This window comes from Lutra lutra, chromosome 9, assembly GCF_902655055.1.
Source record: "Lutra lutra chromosome 9, mLutLut1.2, whole genome shotgun sequence".
Classification (NCBI taxonomy): Eukaryota; Metazoa; Chordata; class Mammalia; order Carnivora; family Mustelidae; genus Lutra; species Lutra lutra.
This window is the reverse complement of record NC_062286.1, coordinates 45,763,723-45,778,434: the sequence shown is the minus strand read 5'-3', so window position 1 is coordinate 45,778,434 and position 14,712 is coordinate 45,763,723. Positions and strand designations below refer to the sequence as shown.

Here is a 14,712-nt window from a genome sequence, read left to right as displayed (position 1 = left end):
GTACAGTACCAGCTTACTCTCAAAACAACTGTTCATGCAGAAGAGTGAAGAGTATTTGTTCCCAAAACCGTACCGATGCTCTTTCAGATGTTTTGATCTGGAGCACAGTTTGGTGACCTTTTTTTTTTTTTAACATTAGGAGAAACTAGCTTTGAGTTGATTAACTATTTTTTAAAAAATCTTGAGCACTTAACCCTTTGGCGTTATAGCTCTCGGAACTGCCTTGTGATGCCTGTTCTGGTGATGACTAGGCCAGTCAAGTGGTTATGGGAATGGAAGGCTGGAATGGAGAGAAGGAAAAGTCAGAGACCTGGCAGATGGTTTAGAAACAAGGACTTTGAGGTCATCAAGAATAATACCAGAGGTTAGGGTAGAAAAGAATGTTGCCAGATCCTGGAGCTATCAGTGACCCAAGTGGATTGAATTCCAGGATCTTGATAGATCAGGGAGGAGGAGAGGCTGCTGAAGGGAAGCGCACTTGGCATCTGCTTGTTACAGGTGTTATAATTTTCTGTATTTTATGACGTTTTCACATCTTGGTGCCTTGCAAGTCCTGAGAGACTGTTCCTTTCAGGGGTAGCGAATTCCTAAGGAAAAACAGTTTGCGGGGAGCATACCTTTCAGATGTATACCAATCACTTCAAAGCCCCTATCTGCATCCTTCTCTTTTAACTCACATACCAAGCCCCGATCTCTCCTGCCCCAAATTACCCTAGGACCAAGTACCACACAGCTAGAGACCACGCCTATAGTTCAGAGCCTACTGAAATTATCCATTCCTAATCGCACTCAAATTTACCTTTCCTGCCTGACCCATGTCTTCCCTCAGAAGCCACAGTAAAGGCTCTGGGACATGCTCTTCTCTTCTTCCCTTTCTTCCTCCTGACTAACCCTGCTGCTTCCCCATGTGGCCCTACAATGTAAAGAGACATGCCTCTTCCTCTTAGGAACTGTGAGTAATAAATCTTTCAATGGCATTAACCTCTGTATGTCATGCTTCGGTCACCTCTGTGTATTAAATCCCAGGCACATTGACAACAATGAGGAGATCCTGTATGTGTCTACCTACAAAGAATCGGACAGGAAGATTCAATAAAATGGCCTACCGTGCATCTGTTATAAATAGAGAATACAGAAACACATTAGCATTGAAAACTGGTTTACTATATAAAAGAAACAACAAACAAAACAGGTTGTTTAAAATAGTGCACACGCTGAACCCAATTTTAAAGAAAAACTTTCAATATACATAGTATGAGACACAGAAACAAATCGTCTGTCATAAAATATACGCCAGGGTGGGAAGGGTGGAATTTTAGATCGTTTTTCTTTCTATCTGTATTTTCTAATGCTTTCCCAATTATGATGAATCATTTTGTATGATTCAAAGTCTACTTTAAAAGTGGTGTCGTTGGGGCGCCTGGGTGGCTCAGGGGATTAAAGCCTCTGCCTTTGGCTCAGTTCATGATCCCAGGGTCCTGGGATGGAGTCCCGCATCGGGCTCTCTGGTCAGCAGGGAGCCTGCTTCCTCCTCTCTCTCTGCCTGCCTCTCTGCCTACTTGTGTTCTCTGTCTGTCAAAAAAAAAAAAAAAAATCTAAAAGCAGTGTCGCTTACCCAACTTTTGCCTCTTTTGGGTATTAGAGCCTTGGTTGTGGTGACAGAAGAGCCACTGGTTCTGGGTATATACACAGTAAACAGTGCTATATGAGTAGGCATTCAACTTTTTTCTAGAACCTAATATTTGTTTTAAAAAAGATTTATTTATTTAGGGAGAGTAAGAGAGAGCATGCACATGCAAGAGTGGGAGGGGGAGGGGAAGAGAGAGAGAATCTCAAGCAGACTCCCTGCTGAGTACAGAGCCCAGTGCGGGGCTTGATTCTAAGACAGTGAGATTATGACCTGAGCTGAAACCAAGAGTAGGATGTTTAACTGACAAGCCCCCAAGTCACCCCGCCAAATATATATATTTTTTGTGGTTGCGGGGGATGGCTGAGTTTGTCTCTAAACTGAGAATTACGTACATTTTACTGTATACATCAATAGATAAAGTATGAATAATCTGTAGTATATTTGGCTAATAATTTCTACTTCTTCACTGAAAACTGGTTAAAACCTGTCATTGTGCAGGCTCTTTATTTTTCTGGTTGTGTGCTTTTCATCTAGGTTGTACAATCTTCTTTTGTTCCATGGCATGTTTTGTTTTGTTTTTTTTTCCTGCTGCATTTTGTCAGGGCCCCGAGTTTCTCTGGTGTATTTTCTCAGCATTCCCTATAAGCATATTCATTTTGGAGGTTTGCCTTTCTTCCCATATGCTGTGCTCATTATGCTATTTGCCTTATGTGTTAACTCCTAATTTTGCTTTTATCTTTCTGTTCCACCAAATAGCTTTGTTGCTCTGGGTGTGTAGTCCTGTGTGTATTCTGTCTGCCAGCTATATGCCTGTTAGGATCAGTGTCCTCTACACCCATGAGAGGAATATTTCACACTGTTTGTGTGGGTGGGGTCATTCATACTTGGAGTTCAAGTTGAAATGACCTTCCCACTGTTCAGTGTCTCAGAACCACTGCATATCTCCCAGGCAGTGGTACATTAGCATCATTTGCTATTGTTACCATGGGGTTGTTACATAGCAAATCAGTTTCATATACGCAACGCAATCATTATAGATAGTAGAGGAGTTGGTGGCACTTTTTACTGAATATTTAGGAGAGCTTTAGGTGGTTTTGTTTTAGAATATGCAAGAAATCCCAGCTTTCAAAGAATATGAGAGGATTTAATAAACTGGAATACTATTTGTGACATGTGAAGTTTAGAGCACCTTAGTGCCTCCCTCTTACTTCCTTATCTACTCTGTAAAGGTGAGGGGGGAACAGTGGGCTCAAACAGGAGAATTTGAAATGCTGTTTGGTTATTTTCTAAGTAAGGTCTGAGCCACTTCTTCATCCTCCTGGATTTATTGAAGCAGTACATAGTCTGGTTTTCCAAATAGTTGTTAGTATTGTAGTCTCTTGATTAAAATGACAATTTTTGGTAAATTATGATTTGTAGGAATGGTGGTATATGCCACTGAGGATAGATTTGTTTTACATCCTTTGAATTGTTCTTTATGAATGCAATTTACACGTTTTAAAACCCATGTAATTTTCATGTTTCAGCTGACTATATAGTCAAGGTTATATATTCTTGACTGTGAAACAATTACAGTGGTTTCAGTTGCACATGTTTTTCTTTCAAGTTTAGATCTCTCTACTATAGTACAGATATCTCTACTCTGAGCCGAATTTAGTTCCTTTGAATAAAATATTTTAAGGTCTCTTTATTAAAGCAAGAATTAGAATGATTATCATTATTTATAAAAAAACCACTTAATATAAAAGGAACCCCAAAGAAATTATAATCACTCTGTAAAAATGAAAGTAGGAAACACTTAAAAATTCATGAGTATAAAATAAAATATGCTTCAATAAAAATTGTGTGCAAAGGCAATTTGTATTTTAGAGCAGAACTTGGAATATTGTATATGCATTTAAGCAGTTTTCCAAAACAGAAAATTGTAGTTAAAAAAAAGCCCCAAAGTAATGATAAATATATTTTCTCTAATTAATCAATAAATGTCTAACGAGGATCAATAGTGGGTTCAGCATTATGCTTTTAGTTTGCTGCTCACCTGGGGAGGTGAATTCTTCAAACTTGTGGTGGTAGGTGCAATCCAAAATCCAATTCATGTGGCCCAAGGTATGGCACACAGTTAAGGGTTATCATAATGAATATGAGTAATAGTTCTCAAAAGGATCATTATGGCATTTTGGGTGGGGTATTCTTTGTTGCATAGAACTTTAACATTGCACACCATTAAACCCTGGCCCTGTAGAACTCCACAATGATCAGGACATCCAAAATGGCCCCTGGAAAATATTTCTGAGTGATACAGCCCCTCATTGAGATCTGCTGGTATAGAGCAGAGGCTGGCAAACTTTTTTCTGTGAAGAGCCAGATACTAAATATTTTCACTTTTGTGGGCTATGTAATCTCTGTTACAACTACTCAACTCTGCTGTTAATAGCAGGAAAGCAACCACAGACAATCAAAAAATGAGTGGCTGTGTTCCAGTAAAGCTTATTTACCAAAGTACTTCACGGGCAGATTTAGCCTGCCGCTTATAGTTTGCCAGCCCCTTCATATGTAGGGCAAGTCCATGGATTTCAACACAAGGAATGCTATTTGAAATTAATCAGTAGTGGTTTATCCATCAGATGGATTTTGGCTGCAAATAATATGAAATCATATCTACTCTTTCTAAAGACAGGATGGTTTCAGTCTTGGTTAATTGAATGTATTATTGTCATAAAAGACCAGAGTTCCTTCCTTCCTTCTACTTGATATCCTCAGCTATTGTAATTATCTGCCCCCATTGTCAGAAATGAATGCAATAGTGTCACGTGTAGTTATAATAGCATACAGGGGGAATAATGTGTCTGCCTATTTTCAGGAAAACCTTTCCTGGAAGTCCCCCAAGTGACTTGGAATTCCACATAATTGCTATGGCATAATTATAATTCTCTTTCCTGGGTTGGAGGAAGATCCAGACAAACCTGTGGATACATGATATCTGAGTGAATTGAGATTGTGTTTAAGAGAAAGAACAGTAGGCTTTGAGGGGGTTAGTAGCAGAAGATGTCTGTGAGTTGCAGTATTTTCCATATTAATTATCTTCTGTTTTAAATATGTCTGTCTTCAGTGTTACTTGAGAATCCATTAGTTTTTCTCTGTTTCCTATCTAGTCAAAGGAGCATTTTGTGCCTGCCTGTCTTTGGTCAGAGGAGAGAGAGGAGTATAGACCAAGGTCCATTGATGACAGGTAATTTCTCTTCAGCACTGACGAGCCAGTATAAAGCCATGCTCTCCTGTTGTGAGATCAGTAATACCAGTGTGTGAAAGATGGTATTTAAATTTAGTTAACAAAGCTTACTTGGTAGTCCTTAAGGGACATCTTAAATAAGCCCCCCAATAATCATATGTAGTTAGTATATCATCTTGTTTGTATTATAAGAACTGAAATTAATTTGTTGAAAAGCATTCTCATGGAAATGTTATAATTATTTATTTTAGTGATAAAGGGAATACAAAAAACCATCTGGTTCTTTCAGACCTGTAAAGGTGCTGCCCTATAATTTCAGATGAATCAGGTAATTTGCCAAGAGAATCATTTGGGTGGCTGGAAGGTAAAGATATAACTTAGAAACTCTTTTTTCTTACCTGATGTGCTGTGTTCCCTGCATTACACATGGCATTCCTGCAGCAAAGTACCAGCTTAAAAGACCTTATGCTTGTCAGTAAGAATGGCTGTAATTCAAGGTCTGAATTTTTTCCTGGAGTTCTTCCTGAATTTTGAGTTATTTAAGCTGTCCGTATAGGGGTTGAACAAATACCCTTGGATGTCCTTGTGTTTATTTTAATGACTTTTGAAGAATGACACTGTAGTATCTCATGGGTAAATTTGTTCAAGAGACCTTGTTTTGTATCTCCTTCTCAACACATCAGCTGGGAAGTGGTTGCCTTTTGTATGCCAATCATTTACTTATGTGTATATTCAAAAAAAATATTAAATTCACAATCCTTCCCTCAAGGATCTCCACATTCTACTGTGAAAAAGACAAGTGAATGAACAATTAAAATATAGTGTGATTTATAGCCCAGTAGAGGGAAGGAAATGTGCTCTGAGAGCAGGTGTGGGTCTGAGCAGGTCAAGAAATGAAGCCCGAGTTGAGTCTCAAAGGATAACTGAGACTAAATCAAGTTAAGAAAATAGGGAAGGAGGTTTTTTCGCAGATGGAGTGACATGAGCAGAGGCTTAGAGGTGTCAAAGAGTATGGAATGTTTGAAGAATAGCTAGCAGTTCATCAAATCCAGAGTTCAGAAAGACTGAAGATGGATGCTGAGTAATAAGTCTATACTGGAGGACAATAAGTATAATTGGAACTTTATCCTTAGGCAGTGGGAGTCATCAGAGGCTTTTCAACCCAGAGTGACATGATATGATTTATATTTTGGAAAAACCACTGAGACTGCAGAATAGAGGAGGGATTCGAGGGGGCGAAGATGAACGGCGATGACAGTCAAGAGGCTGTTGCAGTGACCTAAAGAAGAAATGATGAGAGCTTTGATTAAGGCAGTGGGGACAGAGGAAAAAATAAGTGATGTTTGTGAAATATGGGAGATAGAATTATTTTAGCCTTGAGCTTTTTGATCCAGCAGGTAAGAAAAAGGAAAGGAATTTAAAATGACTTCTCCATTTCTGGCAGGGCTTGATAGATAGTGGTTCTAGTCATTGACATATGTCTATAGGAGTTGGACCTATTTGGGAGTGGGGAGAGGATGAGTTCACCTTGAAATGTTTGGAAACCTAGTAAATGATTGCATGGAGGAGGCTGGAACTCATGCAGGAATTCTGAGCTAGAAAAATAGAGTTGGGAGTTTCTAGCATCATGTAAGCCGCTGACATGAATGAGGCCACCCAGAGACTATGTGTAGAAAAGGGAGAGACTAAGAACAAGGTGCCAGGAAAGGTAGAGAAATACCAGGTGAGAGTGTTGTTCTTGAAGCCAAGGAAAGAGAACATAATAATACTATTAAATACTGCTGAGAGGTCCAGTAAGGTAAGAACTGAAAAGGGATCACTGGATCTTTCAAAGTGATATATTTATTTTTATTTAGATAAGAAATATCTAATCATAATGTAAGTTGAAATATATATGTATACATACATACATATATGGTGAAAACATGTATATAGATACAGATATAAATAGATAGTGTATAATTTAAGAATTGCCCTAAATCCCATCGCCCAACATAACTACTGCTAAAATTTTGATATATATATTTCCAGACTTCTTCTATATGCAAATATATTCTCTATATCCAGATATGTCTATATATAACAAAATGAGTTCCTACTATAAAAATATGAAACACTGCATGAATTTGCTTATCATTCTTGCCCAGAGACCATGATAATCTTCTCCACATCTTTCCAATTTTAGTATATAAGCTGGAGAAGCACATGGTGTCCATTGAATTAAGCAACTAGAAGATCATTTGTAACTTTGCAAGGCTAATTTCAGTGGAATGGTGAGGGCAGTAACCAGATTGTTGTGGGATGGGGAATGGGTAGGTAGTGAGAAAATGGAAAAAGCATCCTAGACGACCCTTTCCAGAATCCAGGCTGTAGGGGGACAGGAAGTACAGAATGCCAAGAGAAGAGTACGATAGAGAAGGGTGTTTTTGTTTGTTTGATTCTTTTTTGAGGGGGTTTTATTTTTGTTTTTTGCTTGGATAAGAATTTTCACTGACTTGAAGGAACCAGAAAAGGGGGATAAATTGAGAATACAAAGGATAGGTTGTGATTTATAGAGTAAAGCCCTAGGAGGCAGAAAAGATGAGGTATAGGTAGGAAGGTGGAAACAAGCCCCATCTTATAGTAAGGCAATTGGGAAGGAGGTGAGAGTGGAAAAAAAATATTGAATAGCTTGCAGTGGTTACCTGAGGTAATTATGGTCACCTTAGAATGAAATGTCTCATACCTACATATATTCAGTTATTTGCTGAAGACTTATGGACATGGATGAAACTAAGAACTGCCATATTGGATCCTGAGATCCACTTGTATCCTGAGAGTGGTGCCAAGAGATGCACGTTAGAAAGGTCTAGTTTTCTCTGACAAACTGAGACATCAGGAACATTTCCCCAAATGTTTTAGTTACCTTACATAATCTATTTGGGATTTACTACTATCCATGTATTTCTGTGAAGCTTCTTGAAGATATATTTTCTTAACTTGTCTGCCCCCTAAGACTTAACTACCTGCAAAGTAAAGTAGTTAAGCTAGGGAAGTTGCATTGCATGTTGGGAAAAAAAGATTTGGAACAAATCTTGGTTAAATTCTGTTAACCTTGGGAAAATGACTGAGCATCTTGTGCTTTAGTGCCCTTATCTGTAAAATGGGGATGTGATCATACTGACCTCACAGAAATGAGTGGATGGCATAAAGTGTTGTACTTGAAGTCCCTGAGGAACAGCTACTCAGCCTGAGTGCTCAGCATGTTCTGGTGACCTCACCATTGCTTTCTCACACACATCTTGTCTCTCCCAGTGATCAAGGGCTCCCATTCAGTCCAGCACACCAGGATTTGATGATAGGAACATAAAACCATAAGTAATGATAATAAACTTTGGTCAGTGGCTAGGTGTTTTCAGTGAAGATGTAGCTGTTGGGAAATGAGGAACTAAATGGAAAGAATTGCTACCTCGCAATGTGCAGACTTAACAGAAACCCATATGCATTTCCTAAATGCCGTTGTACACTTTATTTTTGTATTTGCAAAAGCATATCACCTGAGGTGCTTTTCGGCTCATAAGCACATAGTTAGGCTTGTGACCAGAAAGGAAACCTGGTTTATTGTATCTGTTTTTCACATAATGTTTTCTTTATCAGCAAGTGTAATAAGGGGATTTATCAGGGGGCATGTACGCTGAGTACCACAGGTGCTCAGATATCAGTTCTGGCTATAAAAGAATTCTAAGCAAATATGATGGCTATATGTGTTACGACTTTTCAAGACTGACAATTCAATAGAAAGGGGCGAGGATAACAATGCAGAGGAATTATCTCCCATTTACTATAGTTCCCCCTGGGTGCACAGAACTGTCTGCTCACATTAGACCTGGTGAATAAGCCACTTCTGCTTGGGAGATTGAAAGAGATGGGGGGTAGAAGACATAGATAATTTCTGAGTTTCTGCAACTTAATTCCTTATTAACTCACCAGCACATGTGCAAATTTAACTTTGACTTTTAAAATACAGTAACTCACTAGAGTTTACCTAAAAAATGCAAGTCCTTGAGTACTAATTAAGTATTCTTTTTTTTTTACCTTTAAATTTTTTTTTATTTTTTATAAACATATATTTTTATCCCCAGGGTACAGGTCTGCGAATCGCCAGGTTTACACACTTCACAACACTCACCATAGCACATACCCTCCCCAATATCCATAACCCCACCCACCCTCTCCCAACCCTCCTCCCCTCATCAACCCTCAGTTTGTTTTGTGAGATTAAGAGTCACTTATGGTTTGTCTCCCTCCCAATCCCATCTTGTTTCATTTATTCTTCTCCTACCCCCTTAACCTCCCATGTTGCATCTCCTCTCCCTCATATCAGGGAGATCATATGATAGTTGTCTTTCTCCGATTGACTTATTTCGCTAAGCATGATACCCTCTAGTTCCATCCACGTCGTCGCAAATGGCAAGATTTCATTTCTTTTGATGGCTGCATAGTATTCCATTGTGTATATATACCACATCTTATTTATCCATTCGTCTGTTGATGGACATCTAGGTTCTTTCCATAGTTTGGCTATTGTAGACATTGCTGCTATAAACATTTAAGTGCACGTGCCCCTTCGGATCACCACGTTTGTATCTTTAGGGTAAATACCCAGCAGTGCAATTGCTGGGTCATAGGGTAGTTCTATTTTCAACATTTTGAGGAACCTCCATGCTGTTTTCCAGAGTGGTTGCACCAGCTTGCATTCCCACCAACAGTGTAGGAGGGTTCCCCTTTCTCTGCATCCTCGCCAGCATCTGTCATTTCCTGACTTGTTAATTTTAGCCATTCTGACTGGTGTGAGGTGATATCTCATGGTGGTTTTGATTTGTATTTCCCTGATGCCGAGTGATATGGAGCACTTTTTCATGTGTCTGTTGGCCATCTGGATGTCTTCTTTGCAGAAATGTCTGTTCATGTCCTCTGCCCATTTCTTGATTGGATTATTTGTTCTTTGGGTGTTGAGTTTGCTAAATTCTTTATAGATTTTGGACACTAGCCCTTTATCTGATATGTCATTTGCAAATATCTTCTCCCATTCTGTCAGTTGTCTTTTGGTTTTGTTAACTGTTTCCTTTGCTGTGCAAAAGCTTTTGATCTTGATAAAATCCCAATAGTTCATTTTTGCCCTTGCTTCCCTTGCCTTTGGTGATGTTCCTAGGAAGATGTTGCTGCGGCTGAGGTCGAAGAGGTTGCTGCCTGTGTTCTCCTCGAGGATTTTGATGGATTCCTTTCTCACATTGAGATCCTTCATCCATTTTGAGTCTATTTTCGTGTGTGGTGTAAGGAAATGATCCAATTTCATTTTTCTGCATGTGGCTGTCCAATTTTCCCAACACCATTTATTGAAGAGGCTGTCTTTTTTCCATTGGACATTCTTTCCTGCTTTGTCGAAGATGAGTTGACCATAGAGTCGAGGGTCTATTTCTGGGCTCTCTATTCTGTTCCATTGATCTATGTGTCTGTTTTTGTGCCAGTACCATGCTGCCTTGATGATGACAGCTTTGTAATAGAGCTTGAGGTCTGGAATTGTGATGTCACCAACTTTGGCTTTCTTTTTCAATATTCCTTTGGCTATTCGAGGTCTTTTCTGGTTCCATATAAATTTTAGGATTATTTCTTCCATTTCTTTGAAAAAAATGGATGGTACTTTGATAGGAATTGCATTAAATGTGTAGATTGCTTTAGGTAGCATAGACATTTTCACCATATTTATTCTTCCAATCCAGGAGCATGGAGCATTTTTCCATTTCTTTGTGTCTTCCTCAATTTCTTTCATGAGTACTTTATAGTTTTCTGTGTATAGATTCTTAGTCTCTTTGGTTAGGTTTATTCCTAGGTATCTAATAGTATTGGGTGCAATTGTAAATGGGATGGACTCCTTAATTTCTCTTTCTTCTGTCTTGTTGTTGGTGTAGAGAAATGCAACTGATTTCTGTGCATTGATTTTATATCCTGACACTTTACTGAATTCCTGTACAAGTTCTAGCAGTTTTGGAGTGGAGTCTTTTGGGTTTTCCACATATAGTATCATATCATCTGCAAAGAGTGATAGTTTGACTTCTTCTTTGCCGATTTGGATGCCTTTAATTTCCTTTTGTTGTCTGATTGCTGAGGCTAGGACTTCTCGTACTATGTTGAATAGCAGTGGTGATAACGGACATCCCTGCCGTGTTCCTGACCTTAGCGGAAAAGCTTTCAGTTTTTCTCCATTGAGAATGATATTTGCGGTGGGTTTTTCATAGATGGCTTTGATAATATTGAGGTATGTGCCGTCTATCCCTACACTTTGAAGAGTTTTGATCAGGAAGGGATGCTGTACTTTGTCAAATGCTTTTTCAGCATCTATGGAGAGTATCATATGTTTCTTGTTCTTTCTTTTTTATTAATGTGTTGTATCACATTGATTCATTTGCGGATGTTGAACCAACCTTGCAGCCCTGGAATAAATCCCACTTGGTCATGGTGAATAATCCTTTTAATGTACTGTTGAATCCTATTGGCTAGTATTTTGGCTAGAATTTTTGCATCTGTGTTCATCAAGGATATTGGTCTGTAGTTCTCTTTTTTGATGGGATCCTTGTCTGGTTTTGGGATCAAGGTGATGCTGGCCTCATAAAATGAGTTTGGAAGTTTTCCTTCTATTTCTATTTTTTGGAACAGTTTCAGGAGAATAGGAATTAGTTCTTCTTTAAATGTTTGGTAGAATTCCCCCGGGAAGCCGTCTGGCCCTGGGCTTTTGTTTGTTTGGAGATTTTTGATGACTGTTTCAATCTCCTTACTGGTTATGGGTCTGTTCAGGCTTTCTATTTCTTCCTGGTTCAGTTGTGGTAGTTTATATGTCTCTAGGAATGCATCCATTTCTTCCAGATTGTCAAATTTGTTGGCGTAGAGTTGCTCATAGTATGTTCTTATAATTGTCTGTATTTCTTTGGTGTTTGTTGTGATCTCTCCTCTTTCATTCATGATTTTATTTATTTGGGTCCTTTCTCTTTTCTTTTTGATAAGTCTGGCCAGGGGTTTATCAATCTTATTAATTCTTTCAAAGAACCAGCTCCTAGTTTCATTGATTTGTTCTATGGTTTTTTTAGTTTCTATTTCATTGATTTCTGCTCTGATCTTTATGATTTCTCTTCTCCTGCTGGGTTTAGGCTTTCTTTCTTGTTCTTTCTCCAGCTCCTTTAGGTGTAGGGTTAGGTTGTGTACCTGAGACCTTTCTTGTTTCTTGAGAAAGGCTTGTACCGCTATATATTTTCCTCTCAGGACTGCCTTTGTTGTGTCCCACAGATTCTGAACCGTTGTGTTTTCATTATCATTTGTTTTCATAAATTTTTTCAATTCTTCTTTAATTTCCTGGTTGACCCATTCATTCTTTAGAAGGATGCTGTTTAGTCTCCATGTATTTGGGTTCTTTCCAAATTTCCTCTTGTTATTGAGTTCTAGCTTTAGAGCATTGTGGTCTGAAAATATGCAGGGAATGATCCCAATCTTTTGATACCGGTTGAGACTTGATTTAGGACCAAGAATGTGATCTATTCTGGAGAATGTTCCATGTGCACTAAAGAAGGTGTATTCTGTTGCTTTGGGATGAAATGTTCTGAATATATCTGTGATGTCCATCTGGTCCAGTGTGTCATTTAAGGTTTTGTTTTTTTATCCATTCTGATACCCTGTGTCTTTTGATTGGGGCATTTAGCCCATTAACATTCAGGGTAAGTATTGAGAGATATGAACTTAGTGCCATTGTATTGCCTGTAAGGTGACTGTTATTGTATATTGTCTCTGTTCCTTTCTGATCTACTACTTTTAGGGTCTCTCTTTGCTTAGAGGACCCCTTTCAATATTTCCTGTAGAGCTGGTTTGGTATTTGCAAATTCTTTCCGTTTTTGTTTGTCCTGGAAGCTTTTAATCTCTCCTTCTATTTTCAATGATAGCCTAGCTGGATATAGTATTCTTGGCTGCATGTTTTTCTCATTTAGTACTCTGAATATATCATGCCAGCTCTTTCTGGCCTGCCAGGTCTCTGTGGATAAGTCTGCTGCCAGTCTAATATTTTTACCATTGTACGTTACAGACTTCTTTTCCCGGGCTGCTTTCAGGATCTTTTCTTTGTCACTAAGACTTGTAAATTTTACTATTAGGTGACGGGGTGTGGACCTATTCTTATTGATTTTGAGGGGGGTTCTCTGAACCTCCTGGATTTTGATGCTTGTTCCCTTTGCCATATTGGGGAAATTCTCTCCAATAATTCTCTCCAACATACCTTCTGCTCCCCTCTCTATTTCCTCTTCTTCTGGAATCCCAATTATTCTAATGTTGTTTCGTCTTATGGTGTCACTTATCTCTCGAATTCTCCCCTCGTGGTCCAGTAGCTGTTTGTCCCTCTTTTGCTCAGCTTCTTTATTCTCTGTCATTTGGTCTTCTATATCGCTAATTCTTTCTTCTGCCTCATTTATCCTAGCAGTGAGAGCCTCCATTTTTGATTGCACCTCATTAATAGCTTTTTTTATTTCAACTTGGTTAGATTTTAGTTCTTTTATTTCTCCAGAAAGGGCTTTTATATCTCCCGAGAGGGTTGCTTTAATATCTTCCATGCCTTTTTCAAGCCCGGCTAGAACCTTGAGAATCATCATTCTGAACTCTATTTCTGACATATTACCAATGTCTGTATTGATTAGGTCCCTAGCCTTTGGTACTGCTTCTTGTTCTTTTTTTTGTTGTGAATTTTTCCGCCTTGTCATTTTGTCCAGATAAGAGTATATGAAGGAGCAATTAAAATACTAAAAGGGTGGCAACAACCCCACGAAAATATGCTTTAGCCAAATCAGAAGAGATCCCAAATCGTGAGGGGGGAGAAAGGGGATAAAAAGGGGTTCAGAAAGAAAAAAAAAAAAGAAACTATTAAAAAAAGAAAGCCGATAAAAAATATAAAAAGGAAAAAAATATATATATATTAGATAAACTATTTAAAAAACATTAAAAAAGAAAAAGGTAAAAGTTAAAAAAATTTAGCAGAAGAAGAGAAAAAAAAATTGAAAAAGGAAAAAAAATTTAAATTAACTGCAAGGCTAAAGAATCATGGGGAGAAAGCCATGAGTTCCATGCTTTGCTTTCTTCTCCTCTGGAATTCCGCCGCTCTCCTTGGTATTGAAACTGCGCTCCTTGGTAGGTGAACTTGGTCCTGGCTGGGTTTCTCGTTGATCTTCTGGGGGAGGGGCCTTTCGTAGTGATTCTCAAGCGTCTTTGCCCCAGGCGGAGTTGCACCGCCCTTACCCGGGGCCAGGCTGAGTAATCCGTGGGTTTGCTGGGTTTGCTTTCAGGAGCTTTTGTTCTCTGAGCGCTTTCTGTAGAGTTCTGGAAGAAGGGAATGAAGATGGCGGCCTCCCGGTCTCCGGCCCGGAGGAGCCGAGAGCCCGGGGCCCCACTACTCAGTGCGCCCTCAGAGAACAGCACCCAATTACTCCCGTCACCCTGGCCTCCGGCCGCGCTCCGAGCTGACCGAGCCTGCGACCGGTTCAAGGTAACCCCGAGCTGAGAGTCACTCCTCGGCTCTGTCTCTGTAGCCTGCTTCCCTGTTCTAATACCGGTAAGCCCTGCGACACTCAGACACCCCCGATCCTTCTGTGACCCTGTGGGACCTGAGGCCGCACTGACCCCGCCTGGGCTTCACCCCAGTTAAGCCTCTGGAGCGATGTCCCTCAGCGGAACAGACTTTTAAAAGTCCCGATTTTGTGCTCCGTTGCTCCGCTGCTCACCGGGAGCCGGCCCCTCCCCCCGCGGTCTATCTTCCCGTCGCTTTGGATTCACTTCTCCGCCAGTCCTA

The 14,712-nt window shown here is 39.5% G+C and overlaps 1 protein-coding gene and 1 non-coding gene across 6 annotated transcripts in view; one reads left to right on the top strand and one right to left on the bottom strand.

Annotated features, from left to right (window-relative positions):
• CTNNA2 (catenin alpha 2) overlaps positions 1 to 14,712 on the top strand; it is a 1,136,606-nt gene that overhangs the window by 121,554 nt on the left and 1,000,340 nt on the right. The window lies entirely within an intron of this gene.
• Positions 6,962 to 7,064, bottom strand: LOC125110151 (U6 spliceosomal RNA). The gene has a single exon (XR_007130480.1). It is a non-coding gene; the product is annotated as a U6 spliceosomal RNA (small nuclear RNA).